Source organism: Alligator sinensis, unplaced genomic scaffold, assembly GCF_000455745.1.
Source record: "Alligator sinensis unplaced genomic scaffold, ASM45574v1 scaffold1291_1, whole genome shotgun sequence".
In the NCBI taxonomy this organism is placed as follows: domain Eukaryota; kingdom Metazoa; phylum Chordata; order Crocodylia; family Alligatoridae; genus Alligator; species Alligator sinensis.
Window position 1 is genome coordinate 464,072 of NW_005842219.1, and position 22,346 is coordinate 486,417.

A 22,346-nucleotide genomic window follows, 5' to 3' on the forward strand; every position below is an offset into this window, starting at 1 on the left:
CTGGGAATCGCTTGCCTGTAATCATATTGTTGCTGAAATGTTGCTTATTTTACCATAGGTGATCTTCTTGATATAGTTTCTTTCATCGTTTTGAGACTCTTCTTCACCAGGGAGAAGAGTATTCTGGCCTGGTGGGGTAGGAGTGAGAATATGAGTAACACTAATGGTCAGGACTGGTAGGATGAGGAAGATAATGGCTGCTTGTTGCTTTTGCTAGCAGGGTAGACAGATAGATATGAGGAAGGGAAAGGTCAGATACTGAGGGAAATAAGATACTTAAGCTAAATGCCAGAACATCAGCTTAGTAAACTAAAGAAATATTTCCCCCTTTCTGTATTCTGGGCCTCCAAAACACGACAGCCAGGGCTGGGAGATGTCGTTATCTAGCAGTGCCAGTATGCCCTTGCTATAATATCAGAAGCATGAAGAAATCATTGCCATTTTAATTTTCTTTTCTTCTCACCTATAAACCAGTGATGAGCATTTTCTCTCATGTAAACACAGTTAATACAACATTGCCACAGGCTGTTATGCCTTGGGATAAAACCCCATCCCTAAACTGTCATCGATTTCCATGGAGTCTATTTTTTTTTTTTTTTTTTTAAGACTGTACGTGATGGCCACTGTTTTGGCAGGTGCCCAGGGACTGGACAGAGGACCTCCAGCTTTAAATGCACAAGCTGCTATGACTGCAGCTACATTTTTCTGCCTCGGGCCATAGCAGACTCTCATCCTCTGTGGATCAGCCACAGATCAGGATCGATAACACATATTCACCTGTGAATTACATTTATATGGCACTTAACAAGTTCAGAGCACTGTCCAGAAGTTAACTAATTAATGCTTCTAACACCTCCCCGAGGCAGGTGAGCAAGCATCACAGTCTCCATTTCTCTCCAGGGCACGCTCCAAATTTCCGTGCGTCAAAATAGCGGACCTGCAACGAGTGTCTATATTTGCTGGGCGCCGCCGTTATTTACAGGGAATGTAACACATCCACCCTGAACTAAACAGGAGCACATTTATATCAATTTATTAACTGTTTTGTGATGCAAACCCATCTGACTATAAGAGCATCTGACCATCCTTTACTCAATAAGAGCAATGAAGTATTCTTATTGAGTAGATTGGAGAGAAAAGCAGGTGCTGAGCAACCAGTACATTAGAGAATATGCAATCATCTCTAGTGAAAACACTCTTGGGCATTTTTGAATACACATGCTTTCTCTGAGCTTCATGGAAAGCCTTTTCTTATTTTATTTTATTTATTTTTTTTACAGAGATGTTGGGTCAAATACCGAAAAAAATACTTGAATGGCTACAATTTTGGGGGTAGATTGATGGAAAGAGACAGGAGGGCGTGGAAAGACATTGAAAAATTTTGCAACTCTCCATTTTTGAGACTTTGCGCATCTTTGGTGCCACAAATTGGACCACATTCAAAAGGTGTGCGTGTGCGCGCATGGGGGGGAGGGTGTAAAATGGAGCTCCGTGGATTTAATACCAAGTTTGAATTTGGTCCCAGAAGCCTAAACTCTGTTTATTTTAATACTCTCTCATTCTTTTCCCACACTTTAAAGCCCTACCCTGCTGTGCTGTATTTCAGAGAAAGCTCCAAGCAATCACATTTTTTATAAACAAGAAATCTGCTGCAAACAGCTTTTTATTAAAATCAATAGAAGATCTGACTCATTAATTTCTGAAGTACTCCCCTATATGCAAAAAGGTTTTTAAATGTGATCTTGCTCTCAGATATGAGAAATGACACTTTGTATTGCTCATGGAGGCTCTAAAAATGTATAGATGTGAAATAGATTGGGAGATCTGCCAATATAAAGTTAATGGAAGTTCTCATAATTTCCCCAAGTGACATTACTGACCTGGGCTTGAAATCAAGCCAGGTCTGGTTTCACATCATCTAGCATTTCACTAAATGTTAAACGATTGAGATAGAATTTTTATTAGGTATGCCAGTATTTCATAATTTACCATGGCCTCTAGATATATATTTTCTTTTTACAGTCCAGGAGATGTTTATTATGGTCTTTTGAGATGCATTAAAAGGGTGTTAGTACAAATAAAGCTCCCTGCTCTGTTCTCCAGACAAGCTGCAAAAGCAATTTAATATCAGCACACAGGATACCCGATGTGATGGCTTAACACAGAAGGATGCCAACGTGTACACTCCAGTGCTCTGGAGGGGAGAGATTTGATGACTTATCATTGTTGCACTGGGAACAGGTACCACAATGAAACCAAAAGGGGACAGAGTTTAATGGCAACAGCCCATCAACAGTGTTATTTTTCAAAAAGTACCCAACCCAACCCAACGGCATGCACAGCAGGGGAATATAAGCTAAATTAGCGACCTTTAAAACCCAGATGTTAAGAGAGTAGAATGGCTGAGAAAGCCAAGGGCTAAGGTCAAGATAAAGAGAGCTGCATAAATGCAACAGCTGCAGCACGCTGAAAAGGCATCAGAGACCGTGAGCAACAAGAATATATAAATCATACTGAGCAGTCTGCTACAGCAATATGTATTTGTCTGTCTATGTAAACTCTGGCCAAAATTTTGCATAAGTGAATGTTTCAAAATTAGGTTTCCAAGATTTAGACATCCAAGTCAAGTCACCTGAGGCGCAGAGCACCCAGTGATACCCACAGCAATCAGTAGAAATGAATGGGTCCTTAGACCTTTTCAAAGTCACTTCTTTGGGACTGGGTTTTTACAGAAGCCTAAATATCCCTTTCCCCCTGAGTTGTACTCAAATTTACTTATAGAAAATACCTCTCTTTTCGAAGTCGCAGGCACCTTTAGAAACTCCTGCTTGTGTCTTTGATTTTGCCTTGGGAAACTTGAGAGAAGACTGTAGAATTGCACCACTTACAGAAACGCTATGGTAAAGATCACGTACATTATATAACGAAGCAGAGCGAAGGCTTAATGTTGTTTAAACAGTCTTAGTTTCCTTAACTTATTAAGTGGCTTTCATGTACTGCAACTCTGAATTTGTCTGGCTACCCAGGTTCATTTTAATCAGATTCTGAGTCATTTATTTTTGTTAAACAACTTCTGAACTTAATTTATTTGATGCACAGGGAATTGGTTTGTATTAATGTATATATTATATCCTGCTATTTATTTTACTGAGTGTACTTCTTGGAAAATTATGAAAAGCTTTGCCAATTAAAAAAAAACAACAACAACAAACACCTCTCGAGTAGCATATTTTAAACATGTTCAACCACCAAGTAAGCATTTTCCTGACACTTTTACTTGCAGGTTGCTTTGGTTTTTTAAATATTTCAGTTAGTTGAAACAGTGCATAGTGGTCCAGATACAGAAACAGCACAAACAAAATGTTGCACTGAATCAAGAAGATGTATACAATATTTAAAGTTTCAGGCTGTCGGGAAATACAATGCATCTGACCTTTGCGCACATTTGCTTTCTGTACGTATGAAATATGCTTCAATGCATGGCTACTTTGGGGAAACACTAGTGGCTGGCTACTGCTGCCAGCAACTGGAAGTCTTTTAGCCCTATCACTGGCAATTTGTACTTTAGTAGTGAAGGTCTTTTTGGTACCTGGTGCTCACTTCTGACAGCACAGACCTTCCAGAGCCAGTGGTTTTTCACCCTTGTACACCACAAAAAAATAGCCAGATGCTTTCAATTCTAATATACTTACTACCTTTAAGCTTTTCAAGACCTCATCTTATCTCCATCGAAATCAAGGACATACACACAGGGCTCATCTAACATGTTCATTAATGCGCTTTAGGTAATGAGGATTGAAATTTAGTACCTCCATTGTGAGGTACTAGAAAAAGACTCATTAGTCTATTTTAATGCTCATTAGCAAAAGCGCTAGGTTTTTTGCAACACTTTAATGTGCATTAGAATAGGTTAATGCGCATTAAAGTGCACGTGTAGATGCGCCCTCATTCTCTTACACCTAGAGAGAGGACTCGGCCTTATTGGTGTCATCACTATGAGCTAACATGATAAAAATCACACTTTTCTAGCCCTGGGCATCTCCCTTTTTCTTCTACTGTGGCCCAAGCCACTGATGGGATCTACTGGGGCCAACCACTTCTAGTTTTTTCTCCCAACTGGTTTATCATCAATTCACTAGAAACTGTTAATTCTCAGAGGAGAGCACAGATTTCTCTGACTGATCAGTGACTTGGGCTCCTATGCGAGTCATTCACCATGCTGAAAAATTCAATATTAGCTTCAGTAAGAACGACCCTATTACATCTACCTTATCATTCCCTGGGTAGATGCCAGGCTGTAGAAATCTGGCTGTATATCTAGAATCAAAACAGCTTCCTTTCATTGACCTGGAAGAGAGGTGTCTTGGAAAAGCCTCTGAAATTGGATTTAGAATATCCCAATTCAGTTCTTAGTACTGCCACCTGCCCCTCCAGCAATCCCGAGCAAGCCACACGGGGACAGGTCTTCAGGAGTGCTCTGGGTACACTCTCCAATTCTTACAACGTGCACTTGTGACCGTGGGTTCAGGAGCTCAGGTTCATGTGAAGCACTTGAGCAAGGGCCAGATTTTCATAAGTTTTCACCTGCTCCCAGAGTAACAGTAGTAGCCAAGTTTTCAGAAGACCTCAGCATCCAATATATTGAGTTCCCTTGAACTTATGTCAGTTTAGTCTGGCACCTAACTAGGAGATGAACCGTTCTGACATTTGCACCCAACTGTTGGGAAATTCTGGCCTTGATTTCTCTAGGCAAAATCCTCACCCCATTATAATTAATGAGGGGGAGAAGAGAGGGGCAGGGGTTGCCATTGACTTCAAACTGGGCCAGGGTAAAAAATATACTATTTTACTCTGTTTTCTATTCAATTAAAAATGTGTGCAGCCCATTGCCCCCAGAACAATGGCTTCTCTCTCCGCTGGGTCCTTAGGCATGAACGTAATAAAGTATTTGAAAATATTGCATGGACACATTTGTTGGGTTTTTTTTCCCCAGGGACCTCTTCAACTTATTGTAGCAACATATTTCTACACCACATACGCCAGAATTCATTCATTAGCCAACCTCTTAAGTCCACAGTTGCACGGTACCCCTCGAGGACTTACTGATGCAATGTCAAGTAACCGATAGCATCATCTCCAATGTACAGCAGAACTGATGCTGTTGTCTATCTTTTCCCCCCCTCTTGTAATCTCATCTTGTCAGTCTTTTAGGTGGAACTAGCATTTTTGTCCTAATTAGACAATTACACATTATGATGCACTAATTTGTTAACCTATGTTCACAAATCTTTTAATTACAGCCAACGTCTTTGATGTGCTGTTATTATTCAGCTATGATAGTAAACAATTCAACAGCTAACTGGAAGGAACTCATTATTTTCTGAGAGACATTGTCATTATTTTTCTAAGTATTTTTTCCTTGAATACAGATTCAAAACATCCACAGAATATATGCTGATGGAATTGTTAAAGGAACAGAACAGCCAGTCCCTTAATTCTGATAAATATGGATGAAAAACACAATTGTTTTATAATTGTGGTACGTGTTGGGAACACGTCCTCCAGATTCATCCTCAATCATCTGAATAAGGAAACAGCTTGACATAGGCTTGCTATGGGCACATATTACACTGAACCCCATGCATGTACTGACCTGACTTCTGGGGTTCAGACAGTGTTATGCACATAATCATGCAGTGCAAATGCAAACAGTAAAAGATCATATTCACTCATATGCTTCCCTGTCTTGATGTTAAAAGTCCCTATTACTTAGTTAGGTCATTATAAAGAACATCTATTTCTTGATGGAGAATTTGAATGGATTTTCCAAAGAAAACTTAAGAAACATGGCTTCTCCAATCACATTGAAATGGGCTTCTTGTTCCCTTACGATCCTTGGAGAACCTCAACCTTAGCCTTTTTTGTTGGTTATTGCTTATGTAAGCATGCCATCCCAATAGTGATTTATTTATCCATTCATTGCTTCAGTTAGTGTCATCCTGCTCCCTTTAATCTTCAGAATAGGATAATATCATTTGGTTAATGTATTCAAATCATTTCCCCCTTTTTTGTTTAGTACAGTGGAACACAGCTCACCATCATCACTGCTTGTAGTGATCATTCATTTCCATGGATCAAAAGTTATTTTCCAAAAGCCTGTTCCTTTTGATGCTATTCTGCCAGCCTATCACTGGAGCATTCAGTTGTATAGATCAGATTAGAGGTAATTTCCTTTATATTTTCAAGGCAAGTAAGAAGTCACTCACCTTTCTGAGTATCCCTTAGCTGCAATTAAAAGGTAGTACAGCTTGTGGGAGTCCCAATTAGTGCCAATTATAATCTGGCTGACCTAATTTACATGAATATTCTTAGCAGGTGTCACTTTGTCCTTACACAGTGGAGCCTTTATTTTTATGCAGTTATTTGACTTGAGAAATCCACTCTGCAGCTACACTGTGCCATTTATATACTTATACTAGGTCCATGATGAGGACATCAGATCACATTCCAGCTGTACATTAAAGTGATGTCACTCGCACCAAACACGGCTCCTTTTCTGTTCATCTTCAAGGGGAAAGTTGCACATTTAAAAAAATTACTACTATTATTTAAAAGTAGTTCAATAAAAATGATCAGAAAGGAGATGACTTAACTCTTATGAGTAATAATAATTTGTATTTAGGTAGTGCTTAGAGGCCTCTGGTCAAATGATGTCTTCCCTGTGTTAGACACTGTACAAACGCATGATAAAATGACCATCCCTGTTGTAAAATCCTGAGAGGCTGCACAGAGAAGGAAAAAGGGGGAAGAAACCACAGCACAGTAAGGTGCAATCATCTGCAAGGCTAGGGACAGAAATGACACATAATCCGGTGCAAGTGATTGGAAACTGGTTCAATTCTGTAACACAACAGAAGTTCAGTGCACATAAACCACTTTCAAAATGGCTGAAACTGGTTTAAGATAAACCTGGATGCATGCAATAATATCAGGCTTAACTGATTTGGGTGAAATCAGTTTACTGAACTTCTGCCCCAGATCCCCTGCAGTTTCAAGTGAATTCACAGTCCCCCAGCATCCCAGGATGACTTGCAGGGTGGGCAGGTTAGGCTTGGCCCAAGTTGTCTGCTCCAGGTGAGCCGGAAGGCGTGCTCTAGCACCCCCTGGCTTCTGGCCTGGGCCACTGCAAACATGTGGCTGCATTTCTGGAATCAAAACTGAATGTCTGTTCACTTCCTTAAAATTGGGTCAATCTATGCAGCTTAGACTAACCTGTGAAGATGGACTCAATTAAGCCCCAGGCTGCCTGTACTTAGCCTAAATGGTAGGTCAGGTGCAGAAGCAGGAATCAAACCAAGATGTCCTGACTGAGGTTACTGTCCTACCCATTGGACAGCATGGGCTTGGCTTTAAAAAAAAAAATTAAATAAGAAAAAAGTTCCTCCGTTTACTACTCAGGGAGCAACCAACCATCTCTGCTGCCCTGCTTATAAATTTTGGGGCTGGCTCCATGTCCCGTGCTAGTGCTCTGGTTGTCACTCCATAAAGTCAGGAGATAGAACATATGGTTCAATAGTCTGCTGGGATGCACTGGGTTTTGTTTTATTACTATTTTAGTGGTCGGAATAGTAGAGCATTCAGATTAATACCCGAGCCTTCAAATACTCAATGCCTAATCTGCCCGTGCTTTGTTGACAGTCTGCGCCTCTGCAGAAGCTTGAGCAACTTGTGCGCAGAATGTTATCAGCAGTGACAGCTGAAAAGGGGGCTGTTGCTCTTTAAATGTTTGATGGGAGGCGAGCACGCAGTCATTGTGATAGCATTATATGTAATTCAACATAACAACTTGATAGACTGATATAACAAAATTCCAGCTTCCTTGCTACCATTGTTAAGAGACTGTGTACAAGCTGCTGTTACATGAAATAATATCAGCACTGACAGCTGGAAGAAGGTATATATGAACATCTAGTGATGAGTTAGCGTTTCGCTGGTTATACTTGTGCGGTGGATCCTTCTTCTTATGATCAAAATTCCTCCGGAAACTGAAGGTGGTTTAGAGCTTGTTACCAGAGGGAGCTCCCAGGAATACACCTTTATTTCCAGAATACTGCTTGCAAATCTGGCACTTAGAGGACTGGGTTTTGCATTTAACCACAGGACACAAGGAGTTGTCTGGTAACCCTACCCGTCACCGACTGGGCAGCCTCATTTTCCTGGTGGATCTACTACTATTCACTTCCATATAAATCTCACTCAGCTTCTGCCAATCTAACAGCAAGCCCTGCCACCTGAATTCTTGATCCTTTTCCCTTTGTTCTCTACAAGGGAACACTAGAAAGCTGTTTAACCCCAAGTACATTTCAAGGCACAGCACTATTTACTACTACAAGTAAATGGGAGACTTACAAGCAGGAAGGCATCATATGCTCTTGTCCTACAAGTATCGTATTTCTTCTAGCTCTCCTTGCATCTTTAAAGTAGAAACAAGTCTGAGATACTAATATGTGGATAAACCATTTTGACCATTATTGATTTATTAAATTCTAACTCTTATTTGTATTATAGCAGCAATACCAGCAGAGACTAGGACCCATAAACCTAACTCCTTGTTAATCTTCATGGAAAAGATCAATGCAAAACAAAAAAGGTTTCCATTAGATTACGTGCAGTAGTACCCTAAGAAATACCTTGTATATTTATAATCTTGAAGCGGACTTTATGTTTACTCCCTTACATTACTTTCATGCCAGGATAATTATTACCAAAAAAAACCAAAAAAACTGGAATTAAAATCAGGAGCAACTAAATTGATGGAGCTACACCAGCATAAATTTGGCAATCAAGTGAAGAATTAGGTTCAAATGGCCAGATCTGTTGCCTGATGTTAATGAACATAGCACCCCTGCCTTCAGGTCTTAAGAATCATTTATCAATGTGTCCGATTCTCTTCCCACATATATCATCACAGTAAAAGGAGAGTCACTTGACCCAAGTCCACCAAGTGACAGTTATAAATATAGGGGTTACCCAAGCAATGAACAGATAGTACAGTAAATACCACCATCTTTGGATTTAACTGCCTAACCAAATGTAGTCCAAAATCCACCACAGCAGAGGCACTCAGATCCCACAGACAGGACGCTAGGCACAAAAACAGGACGAACACCTATAAATATAGGCTAGGCATACACAGCTATGGGACAGATGGGTGAAGATGCTGTACTGCACCCGTGTCAAAGATTTTAGGTACTAGTAGAATAATCTCAACTGACCTGTTGCATACAGGAGACCATAAAAACTTCACCCAGTAACCCATATCGAGCATGTTTTCCTTCTGTCTTCATTTTTATTCTCATTGGCCAGTTCTACTGCAGCCCTGGGGTTTTTTTGGATAAAGAATTTTTTTTTCCATTGCTTGTCCTCAGAACATTTGTGAAATAGGCTCATCTTGCAAAGTATTACTATTACAGGTGTTTATATAGCGCCATATGTGTACTTGGCACTTTCAAATGGTACGAGACGGCAGGTCAGTAGCCTGTGGTGCTCAGAATATGGAATGCATGTAACACAGCAGGTACAGGCAACAAATGAAGTTGCAGAAGGGAAGGCAGCGTGGAAATAAGATTTCGTTTCATACGGCAGGTCTAAGGAAGTGTTCCCTGCCCCTCGACAAAGCCGAATAAGTTTTGCCCCGGCTTACAGATACAACAATGGAAGTATAAAGCAATGAAAAGGCTGTTTCCAGTCCTCCAGAGTTAACTCCACTAATGGCAATGGAATTACATCAGCACGAAACCCTTGTGAGAGCAGAATGCAGCCTCCAGCCATTTAACACTCTGGTCCAAGACCTACTAATTTATAAATGGCACAAAAGCAGGTTAGTCAGCATGTGGGGGGTACTAAGAAAATGATCCCCTCCGCCCCACGCTGCCGAAGACGGATCTTTATGAATGGGGGCTGAAAGTGTGTATACAGGATGGAAGCCCGTCATGGGGAAGGAAAAGGGAAGAGATATTGCAGTGAACAATTTTTACTGAAACATTTATCACAGGCAGATAAATGGCCAATCCTGCTGCTTTTAAGATCAGTAAACGTTTTGGCATTGACTTCATGGAAAACAGAATCAACTCCCACTGGTTGATAAAATGGGTAGAAGGCATTCTCCTCCCTCCCTCCCCCAATACACTCCTTGAATTGATTAACTACTCTAGTGTTTATTGCTAGTCACTAGGCCTAAAAATACTTTTCGTTTTTTTAGTGCGTTCTCTTTCAAGGATGTACAAGCACAAAGATGGATAACATCGCAGCTTTTATCTTTTCGACAAACTTCAAGGCCTACGTCTTGCAAACGAATACGCATTTCGGTAACCACGTACGTAATCCCAGTAAATCCTGCATGTTAATAGAACTAAATCTTCCCTTGATGAAGTTTCCAAGCCGCACTGAGAGGGTGGGTCCTGCCGTGAAGTCTCATTATGTCTTTGGTTGGGGCAGAAGTCTTTTCAAAGCCTGCTGTCTGTTTTTATTGCACAGGTGGTTCCTTCTGGACAGGCGGACAGTTCTCTCCGTTGCATATATTATATTCAAATAACCATTTCTGTTGTTATTCAACCCTGAATTTTCTACATGTCTGCTTCCTAGAGGTTGGGGAGGGGAAAGGAGAGGTGCTCTCTGGTCCAACAGGTAGCATCTTGTAGGCCGTGATCGTTTTCAAGCGTTTGCAAAAATGTCTGGCAGAGTGTACAAAAACAGACTTACAGGCCAAGGGGTGAGAATAGGGTTTGCATGAATGAAAGCAAGCTGCTGAGTTCAGGCATGGCACAAGCCACTACATTAAAATGATCTCTCTGTTTAAATGTCAAGAACAAGATCTTTGCTGAAAGATCAATAGATACTCAGGAGGAAGTATTTTCAGTTTTGCATCCTTCATTCATCATTATCTCCATTAGTAATCTTGTTTGCAGTACTGCCCTGAAATGAGTAAGAAGGATGCTTCTTCCAATCCATCTTGCTTCTGATCCTTTACTGGAATACATTTGCTCCTTTGTTTCAGTTTGAATGGGGCAAGGAAAAAATCGACTGGACAAACTTGCCTTGAGAATGAGGCCTTTGGGCCAGATTGAGCACAGAGCCGTTTCAGTCGAGAAGGAAGTATGAGTCAACAGAGAGAGGAGCTTTGCCAGCAAAGCAGGGACAGGAGCCCAGATTTACCGGCTGAAATCAAAGGCTTTTAAGTTTTTTAATTTGCTGCTTTCCCTCCCCACCTATTTTATTAGATGTGAAGTAGAAAAGAAGTGATTTTGGAGAGGAAGAAGGCAGAAGAGGTTGAGACACCCAGTACCGTTGAATCTGCCCGCTAAGGAAGCATGAAACACCATGTGTTTTTTGTCATGCAGAAAGTTCACTAATGGATTAACTTGGACAGCTTATTTTCCGAGAGTAAAAGAAAAGTGGTAACTGCAAACTAAAAGCAGGACCACCACGAGGTATAGTAAAGGACCCAAACAAATATTTGGATGGCAAGAATCCTGTTAGTGAATCACTCTGACCACAAATCCATTTCCTTTTATTTATGAAGTATGCTTATACTTCAACATGGGGATGGCCCTTCCCTAGCCGCCTTCTTCCTTGATCCGGCATTACAGCTGTAATGGCCAAGTCATGACATCTGTTCCTTGCTGCGTCTGTGGCTGTTATGCCACTGACAGGATTTCAATAGAGGCCGGGCAGGAGAAGAAGCTTCTTTACAACACAACTACCTGAAGTAACAGCAAGGAGATTAGAGAAAGTGACTAGTCATGTATTTTGCTATAGATTTTTTAAAGGTTGCTGAGATGTGAAAATGCCCCTTCAAAGTTACAGGGTCAAACACATTAAATTAAAGCTGCTATTACATTTTTTCCCTGTTCTGCATACGGCAGCTGTACCATCAGTGACTTTCACTGAGGTCTGCAATACCCAAACATTGTGGGTTCTTTACATTCATGGGTCAGCCTTTAACATGGGTATTTTAGGTTTCAGTCTCTCTCTCTCTCCCCCCCCATCTCTCTTTTTTCCCCTGTAATGGCAGTATTTTATGCTGCCTAGTGCAGCAAGCTCAGATAAAACTCCAAAGATTTTAATTAGCATCTGTGGGGAGAGAAAAAAAATCTGATATTTTAAAACTCTCCCATTGAGATCAGCACAGAAAGCAAGTGATATATTTTAAACGCAATGCAATTTAACAAAGAAGTTACATGCATGCATACGTTTTATATACCCATGCCACCTCAAATACACATCTTTTAAATGTAGAGTTGTACATTAATTCTTGAATGGGCTTGATATGCCCTCTGGAAAAGCACTAAAATAACAGAGATGCATCAAAAAGCTTCAGCATTCGTGAGCCTCTAATTAACTAAAGTGCACCTCCAAACTGCAAGAGAGTTGCAGGATGCTTAACACTTCGCTTTGTTCAGTACCAACTGTAAAATTCTTCAAGAAGCCTCCTGTTACCAATTTTCTCTTAAGTACATGAAATTAACTTTACATATTTTAGCTCTGCCTGCTCCCTTTTACACAGTCACATTTTTAACCCCCTTTTCCCAGCTGCAACCTTATCCGTCAGCCAGCAAAAAAAGCCCACTTTGGTCTTTAAATACAGCAAAAAAAAACCCAACCCCCCCAAAAAACCCTTTTAAGCAGCTTAGAGAAACTCTAGGTATCCACTCATCCCCGGGTTGATAGCTTCAAATATTCAGGAGCTTCCATGTGAATAGTGAAGCTCAGACTTGAGACACAATTATGTGCTGTCAACACCACAGATAATTTTTTATCTAAATCTGATGTAAAATACCATCAGGATTTGAACTCTGAGTCAATCGTCCCTGCTCGATCACTGAAAGGCTCAGTCCGATGGGGGTACTGAGTGCTCTCGTCTCAAGCATGCTCTAGTAGGAGTTGGTTTCTCAATGGCAGAGCCCCAAAGCCTTCAGAAAATGATGGCAACTACTGTACAATTATCAAAGTCCATCAGATGACACTGAAACCCACAGATGTCGTTACACAGGATCAGCATAATTGTCACGGGCTCTCAAAAACCAACTCGGCACGAAACAAGGAAGAGGTTCAGCCCAACACAGGTGGTTATAGCAGAAACCAGCAGTCTGTTGTCATCAATGCAACAGATCATGACAGCACGATCATGTTCCATATTTCAGCTTCAAAATTGCGGCTGGCTTAGTGCTGGCCATCAGCTGCAGTAGAGAATTTAAATATCATCTAAAGAAGACTATAGCCGACATAGGATTTTGTTGCTCTGATCCCCATAAGCCCCGTACATGGATGAAAAGCATGCATAATGGGGGGGGAAGGGTAATCGCATTTGATACAAAAATTATATTAGTGACAGCTCATTCCTTCTGCTGCTCAGAAAGCCAAGCAGGTTAAAGATAATTTTCACAAATGCTAATGAGGCAAAAGTAAGTAAACAAACAACCCGCATAACGGAAAGGGAGAGAGAGGGAAACCAAGCCCAGCGACAAGAGAAAGGCAGCCACCTTCATTTCAGTAGCAAGCATCAACGAGCCGACACGTGAATAAAAAAGCATGGGAAAAAGAGAGATGAGACTGAAAGGATGCATGAGGATGAAGGTGAAACAGCAGACAGAAATAATGTGGAAGGTGCCAATAGCTGGTTCGTTGGACTAGTGGAGCAAATGAAAGTTTTCTTTTTACTCACTACCCAAGCCACCACTGCATACAGCTGCCACAGCTGGCAGCACTTGATTCCAACCAGCTCAGTAGCCGCATGAGTAGTTGGTCTTAACCCAAGAGGCACAATGCATATAACCCAAGGTGAATTGTGGCAAACGCCCTCTCGGGTCAAAAAAAGCCTCCGGTGGTACATTGTCTAACATTGCACATTTGCAACAGGATATAGTATTTGAAAAGTGGTGAGCCTCTTCAATTTTTGCAACATTTACATATCCCTCCTTTGTAACATGACTGCTGACTTCCATTTCTGCAAGTGAGGAGTGGAAGAGCTCCTGGTGTCCTGGGGGCTGTCGAATGAGCACCGCTGGTCATTACAGAAGGATGAAAACAAATATGGTTTACACACCTGGGTGATTTCCAGTGGAGCGTGAGCAGGATACAGATTTAGACAAATGTGATTTTATTCTCTTCCATTTTATTTCCTTCTAAAGAACCCTCCTGGGAGGTTCTAAAGGCTCTCCCCAAGTGTTTGTCTTTCTCAATGCACATGAGGTTCCTAGATAAAATTCGTTACAACAAGTGTACTTCAGATGTTTGATCACTGTAGGATAAAGTGGCAGGAGAGGTCATCTAGGCTCACTATCCAGTACTTCATCCTTTAGTGGCAGATCTGAAGACAGATGGAGGCAGAATAATGGCTTGGAGCACAGCAGAAGACCCAGGCACCATTCATAAAGGCTTAGCCTTGCCAACGTTTCAAAGGTGAAAATCTGAACCCATGCACAAATACATCCGAGTTGTCTGTGGACCACTCCACTCTCTTCCCTCCCTTCACTCCATCACCGCCTTAGATACAATTCTGCCAACTTTGTTGTATAGCAGCCAACTTTAAAACCTCCAGATTCCTCTTCCCCACGCCCAAGAAAAGTAGCTGCTATCCCCACTCGGATGCCGTTTATGGTTGGATCACATAAAAATAGGAGTACAAGAAGCTCTATTTTGTCCCTGCATAGAAAGGAAAGGTTTTACCCGCTTTTTACTTATTGAACTGCTTTTCCTCCCCGTAGGTAAGAGGTGCATCTAAGTGGAGTATGAGCAGGATCCCGATTCTGCACTGAGCCAAATTGTGCACTGGGTAAATGAGTATAAATCTATTAGTAGATCATTCACTTAACTGTGAACTGAACACTACCACCTCCATCAAAGGCCAGATTCACCAGCATGCTCTTACTGCTCTGTGCCACTGCAGGGACACAAATCAGACTTAAAATCTTGTTTAACCAACCAGGTAGACCAAGCGAGAGCTAAAGCTTTATCCGAGCGGGGCGCAGCAGCAGCACTCCCAGTGAATCTGACCCTAAGCTAAGAGGTCCATGCCCTAGAACTAAGGTAAGTTCCAGCTGATCAAGTCTATCCTTTTTATTATACTCGTGTAACTCATTCTTCAGTTAACATTTGTAGGCAACAAGCATTACAGCAAGGCTTGTTTGATTTGGTATGCGGTTTCAGAACACGTAAAGGTCTGCCTTTATCACTGAAATCAGAAGAAGTGCAGACTAAATAGATCATTTCTTTGAAGCACTGGATTGTTCCCCAGACTCTGCTCTCAAGGGTGTTGTCTAGAGCAGCGTATTTGATGAAGGCACTCATGCCAATTCTCCACCTCACTTGTACCTGCTCCTAACAGGTGTAGAAATGCTAGCAGGTCACAGCTCCCCACTGATGCTTGCAATCTCAACCCACATAACACTACTAGTAACATCCTGTTCTCAGCTCAGGAATCGAGACCAACTATTTGACAGTAATATTTCATTTCTTGTTTAGTGTGTGAGGTTCTGTAAGTGGCAACAACAGTTCTGAATATGCTGAAGCACAGCATTGTTCTTTTCATGTTGTACACAGGGAGGGTTTTTGTCTGCCCCGAGGCCTGAATCATCTCTTTGAATTATTTCAGTGTCCTTAAATTAATGTGACAGGACAAAGGTAAAGCAGGAGCCAGGGCAGATGATCATGAGCAGCGATTGTTGCTTTTCTGTACCTTATGACTTTGCAACTGCATTGGCTCAAAGACTGGCCTTGGAGTCGAGCCAATTGTAAAGGCTGTCACTGTCAATTTAGGATGCGGCATGCGTATACTTTGCTGGAACCGGCCCATCCATTCATCGCATGCTCCTCACCACCGCATCTCATCACACCTACTTATTTTATTCATATAAGTCCATCATCATCCCATTAAACACACTTTGGGCAATTATTCTCAGGCATTTGAGGAGAGGACTTTGCCATTCTACTGTCAGTTAAGGCCAAGATGCCTGTAGAAAGTGAAATCAATGCTACGCTGAAACAAATGGGAACCATTTGTGCTGGTTTGGGGTCCCACTTCTATAGGTGAAGAGTTCATCTGGTTCCAATTGAATGCCTAGACTGAGAAAACTCATACGCCTTCCTTTGGGTTATATAGCAGAAGCGTAGCAACAAACTATGCAATGGCTCGTAGCTCAGCACCTGGGAGAGTGATTCCTCTTCCTGCAGCATCAAAAGAGTGCATGTTGTGGGGGAAGAGAAGAGGGAGAAAAAGCAACAAAGGATTTTGTGAAGGTCTGGGCCCGAGGTGGCATTCTCCGACGTGCCCCACATATATCACGACTGATGGCATGTCTTCCAGGGCACCATCAGGGCACCAGAGACACTTTTCCAGCACAGAGACCCACCCTGGCAATGTGCCCAGAACATGAGTGCTGCACCTAATTTCTTGCAAATATCCCTACACTTCCAGAATCAAAACCATGTGCAAACATGTACGGCCTTGACTGCACCGATACCTTCCTTCATAGAGCAATCAAAATTGCCTCTCGGTGCGTTCGGCAGTAACCTGCAGGGGATCTGCTGGGTACTTCCCCGACTCTCACAGATAGCAGGTGGCTGCAAGCTGCCTTTTTGGATGCTGTCTGTCATGCACAGGAATCCCCAGGATGCATTCAAGCCAAGAGATTTCTAAACAAGTGATTACGCTGGGAGGGCTCCAACAAGACCTGCTGCAGCTTTAAATAGCCCTCCCATGCTGTGACCAGGCCTCTGCAATACAGCGATGCCATTCCACGGCGCGGCGGTGCTGATGTTTCGGCTTAGACTGGGGCTCAGCGAAAGAGCCGAGAGCTACTGGGGATTTATGGCAACAGTGCTGCAAAGGATCCCCTTGGGTTGCCTCCTTTGCTCACCTATCAAAATCACATCAGCTGCCCCATGAGGTGAAACAAGCTGATCTTTTCCTGGTGAAAGCAGAGCAGAAAGGCTGATCTGACCCTAAGCATATAATAACTGTGCTATGAACGTATCTGGAGGGCACATAAGGGCTGGATTACAGCATTTATGGTTCTCCGAGGCTGACTTCACAGACAGAGCCAGTCAGCCAGCCAGAAAGAGCCTTTCAAGTGCTGCAAGGCCCCAGAAGGCCCAAAGCAATTAAAAGCTGGATTGGGGGCATGGAGCTCTATTTGGATGGGAGGAGGAGGAGGATGCCACACTGAAATGGCGGTTTTAAAAAACCTGGCTAGGAAGCTTATCCCTCCATCAGCCGCTGCTGGCCTGGGGACTTATTCCAACTTGGAGGTGCATTGTATGTCTGACACTGGTTACATGGGAGGGATGCAATGAGACCAGATCACACAGCAGCTCTAACCACTGCCACGGCCGATGATGTGGAGGCCACTGGATACTTGCAGTAGTATTGACGCCTAATGAGATCCTGTTGTCCTCTCCGCTGCACAAGCAGTCGCGTTGGGCATCAGTGGCCGATTATGACAACGGAATTAAATCCTCAAAAAGTAAAATGGTTTCTGCATTTAACCTTAGCCAAAGCCATGCAACGTGCTCTTATGTCACCTTCTGCACTACCAAGCAGACGCATGGATTTCCCAAAAGATCTGGGAACCAAACTTGGCTGTAGCCTCATGCACTGCTGACATTTGAGGAAACTCATTGCCGATATAATGGAAACAATGTAAGGCAGGTCGGACTAAGCTGGTGAGCATTGCTGACACCTCACAGACAGCCTAGTCTCTTTTCCGCAGCTACCACTAATGTGGGTGGCTAATTCATGCATGAAGATTGCCATTGTGTAGTAGAATACACATAGTCACCGGAGTTCTGGAGTTAACACCAACACACAGCTCCCTGTCCTTGTACCATGTTTTGGGAGACCAGCAACGACAGCAGCTAAATATGACCGTGTGATAAATGAACCCAGGTATGCTTATCACCAGACCCTCCCGAAGTGCCACCCTGAGTCCAGGAATAATTTTTCAGGAACCGGCTGAAGCTCTCAGAAACCTTGGGATGCCACTATAGTGACACAGCAGATGTTGTGGGAAAACAACTGGCTTTTTATGATCGTGGTAAAGATCAAGATAAAGAACACAGCAAACTCCACCAGAATCTCAACAGAGGTGCTGCAATTGCCCAGTACACAACTGGAAAATGAAAGCACATCCTTATACTTTGTTAGAGGCATTCAAGCCATGGTCTTAAAGCAGAACAATTCACTAAATGTTCTGTGTCTATACTGAGCCCACCATTGAGGACCAAGTCCCATCCCCTTGCTCCTGCTTTGGTCATGCCCAGCCCTGGCAATTAAGCAGAGCAGACAGCTTAGAGGCTCCCAAATACAGCCTCAGAGCTGATTTCAGGAACTCATGAGAGGTGACGGATTCCATCACGTTCGACATACAGGGACCAGAACACCCTTTGCAAAAGCAAAGGCAGGATGTCAAGGAGGGCTATCAGACCACAGAAGTTAGGTGGAAAGTCCCATCTTATTACCAACACATGTATTTTGGGCATGGAGCAGGAGGCTACCTTTTTAGTAGGATACCGACAACGTGGAACATATCCAAAGGGCAACCTGCCTCCGGTTGGAAGGCAGGTCAGCGCTCACAGATGATGCCTACACACTTGGCAAAAAATAGGACTGCAAATGGGCTAAACTGCTCTTAACTTTTATACACAAGGACCTGATGGCACAGGTAGCATAAAACACTAAAATAAGCAAGGTTATTTCAGACCCGGACACAGGCATGGGCAAATTGGGCGGCCGCTTGGGGCCTGGACAGAAAGGAGGCCAGAAAACGAAAAAAAAAAAAATTACAACTGCAAAAAAAAAAAAAAAAGTTTTAATATTACGCATATACGGGGCTGGCAATGTTATCAATTGAAAATGAACTATTTAAAAGACACTGATACCACAGATGTGATAAAGACTTTTGCAACCAAAAAAAAAGCCAGAGAGTGGTGAAGGGGGGCCCGATACTAAATGTTCACTCGGGGCTGCCAGGAGTCTAGCTACGGCACTGGGCTATTTAGTCCTAGGCATAGGTGTGCAGGAGGGAAAAAGTTTTCCTGCACCTGTATGCCCTGTACAGGGATACTCATCAGCTTCATCCTCATAACACCCTGATGAGGTCAATTAGTATTATGGCTCCAATCTAACAGACAGAAACACCAGTAGACAGATGAGGAATCTCAGTAGGAGCATTTCAGAGATTTGGAGAAAGGCCTAGGTTCAGTGGCTCTTGCCTCAAGTCAAAGAGAACGTCTGTGAGAGCGCTCAGGTCCGGTGTGTCCAAAGTGCAGTCTAAATAGGTCGAAGCAGGGCATGGGATTAGAGGCAGCACCGCACTTGTCGGAAGATAAGCTGACACAAACATCTCTATAACCTAGCTTCCCACGTTTCACTCGAATGCAAGAGGAATAGGATACTGTGCTGTAAGAATGGTCACGTAACAGGAGGACAGCTCAGGCTATCAGGCAACTTCTAGACCTCTTCCCAACATCTAAAAGGAGCTCAGTGTCAGTCTCTCTATTACAAACTTGAAAGCAAGCTGGATTCTTTACAAACAAGGAAATCCTTTCTTTGCAGTTACAGAACAGCTTGTGAGGCTGTACCTCCGTGCTTCCCACTCAGCTCAGTCAACTCTGCAGACACCACTTCCAATTTCTTTGCCCTTTCAATACAGACCCTTTCTTCCAAGACTTCCATCATGGCTGTCAAGCACTACAAAGAGCGGGAGCCATTTCTGTGATGCACGCACCTGTCCCGTTAACAACTGAACCGATAGCCACCAACTCCATCTACAGAAAACACCTTGGTTTCCTTCAATGTTAGCTTGCTCTAGTTTCAAACCATTATCTTGTGAAGTGAACAATATGTTCCACTCCTAACCTGCAGCATCCTTTCAGCTCCGTGCCAGGGATGGTGTGATGCTCCTTCCACGGGGAAGCGAGATGTTTTTTGTTACACCTTGGGAGAGGAAGTGCTCCTAAAATATTGCCCCAGCAAACTCCTATTTCAGTATTTGCAGATACAGGCCAAACTGTGATGGGAGGGAAGTACTTTTGTTGCACATCTTTCAGTGCTTCTTCTAGTAGCACATAAAACAAATTAGCCACTTAGGCCATTATTAGGCACTTATGGCCTTTTGATGTTTATGATTTATAACAGCAATTTGCACTTATGTAGCACATTTCAGCTGAGCCTAACACAGTAACGATAATACTCTGCATTTGTTGTGCTTTCCATCCAAGGATCCCGTTTTCTCGGGAAGGCGGGTAAGTATTGTTATCCCTTAGCAAGTTCCACCGGAGGAAGCTTGACTTTTTACCTTGAAGCTCCAGCTCCTGGAGGCCTGTGAGAAAAATCAGTTTTCAAAACAGTTTCCAGTCCTCTGGGTTGCAGAGAAAAGCTTGAAAATAGAAACTAGAGACAAAAAAAAAAAAATCAACATGCAAGTAAAAACAGCCTCCATTTCATTAATATATAATCTTAAAGATTATGAAGCCAGTCTCCTGATATTTTGGGACCTGGCTCACGATGCCTGCGCATCTCAGGATGCCAACACTGCAAATGGGACAACTAAGGTAGAAAAGGTAACCAGTATATATTCAAGGTCACATACTACTGTGTATATTTACATTTTTCTGTACATAGAAAGATTTCTTGAATATTTCTAGATATCAGTTTAAGGATAGGCTGCCATTTTATTTTGTCCGATTTGTTATCCCGAGTCACGAAATGTCCCCTTGAAGCTCAACACGTATGAGCGCGAGAGATGGCACTTGTGTATCATAACGTTCTGGTCGCTCTACTGACTTGACTGGAACAGCAGGCACCACGCTCGTATAGTGCCTACAAGGGCTGCACAAAGCTTTGGTGGCCAATTGGATTCGGAGGAGATTTGGCCCGATTCGGTGGCCGAATCTCTGAATCCAAACAGAATCTGGAGACCCATTAAAAGGTCCAAACTGAATCCGAAGCCTCCAAATTGATTCGGAAAAGATTTGGAGAGATTTGGGTTGGCTGGGGAGAGGCTGGCACAGCCAAGTGGCTGCAGGTTCTCCTGCAGCTCCTCCAGCTGAGTTTTCCTCTCCCCTGGTGAGTGGAGCCACGGGAGAAGCCCCCATGGCTGCCGTGCCTGAGCCCATCCCCTATCCAGCCCCAGCACTTAAAAAAAGCCCCAAACTCATCGGCTGCAGGAACGGCGATCAGGGGCCTCTGGGCACTTGTGGCAGAGCCTCCCACACACAGCAAGGGGCAGCGGGGATCGCCACCCCCCTCTCCTGGCACCTGCATGGCTGCAGCACAGCTTGGCAGGGCGTTGCACGCTGCCAGGGAGCTGGGGCTGAGCAGTGCCGGCTCTGGGTAACTGCTGAAGCCACCCCAGTTCCCAGACAGCACACAGAACCCTGCTGAGCTGTGCTGCACCCATGCGATGTGACAGCTGGCATGCAGGTGCCAAGGCAGGGGGCAACTCCTGCTGCCCACCACTGCCCTGCACTGCAGGGGGGAGGGGGGCAGGGGGCTCTGCCATGAGCACCCAGAGGCCCCGATTGCCCCTGCTGTAGCCAGTGAGTGCGGGGCTTTTTTTTAGGTGCTGGGAGGCTGGGGCCGAGGCAGGCACACCTGGGGAGAGGCAGGCACAGCTGGAGGAGCTGTGGAAGAACCTGCAGCCTCCCGGCTGTGCCGGCCTCTTCCCAGCTGATCCGAATCAGTGCTGAATCTCCGATTCTGATGCGGCCAGATCAAATCACTGTCTTCCAAACTGGCCGAATCCAAATCAAATAACTTCCTTACTTGCACAGGCCTAGTGCCTACCACAGCGGAGCCTTTCAGGTAGTGCCCTAGCATAGGTATTTAAGAAATATAATGTCAGACGTGTTAATTTGCTCCACCGAGGATCTGGTCCAGTAGCTTTAAAAAGCTGCATTACTCCTGGCACCCTAATGAACATGCAGAGGGATTACTAATAGCAGTAGGACAGTTTTGCCAGCTATCTAAGATGTTTCCAATTATACCCATTTTCCACAGCCTTTGAAGAGAGCGTGGTTTACAAATGAACAACCAACAAAATAAAGGGAAAGGTTCTTGCATGGTCTCAGCAGGTACAAGGTTATGATTAGAGACCCCCAAGAGGTGACTGAGCATATTTGGCCTATAGGCAAATAGGCCTTCTTCACCGTGGGAGAGCACCTTTGATCATTAATCCAGGTCACTGAGCACAGTGGCAGGACAAGGGACTGACTTCACAGAAAATCAGGTGAAGCACAGCAAAAAGACCTCAATTTTCAATTGAGATCTCAGATAAATATTTATTGGA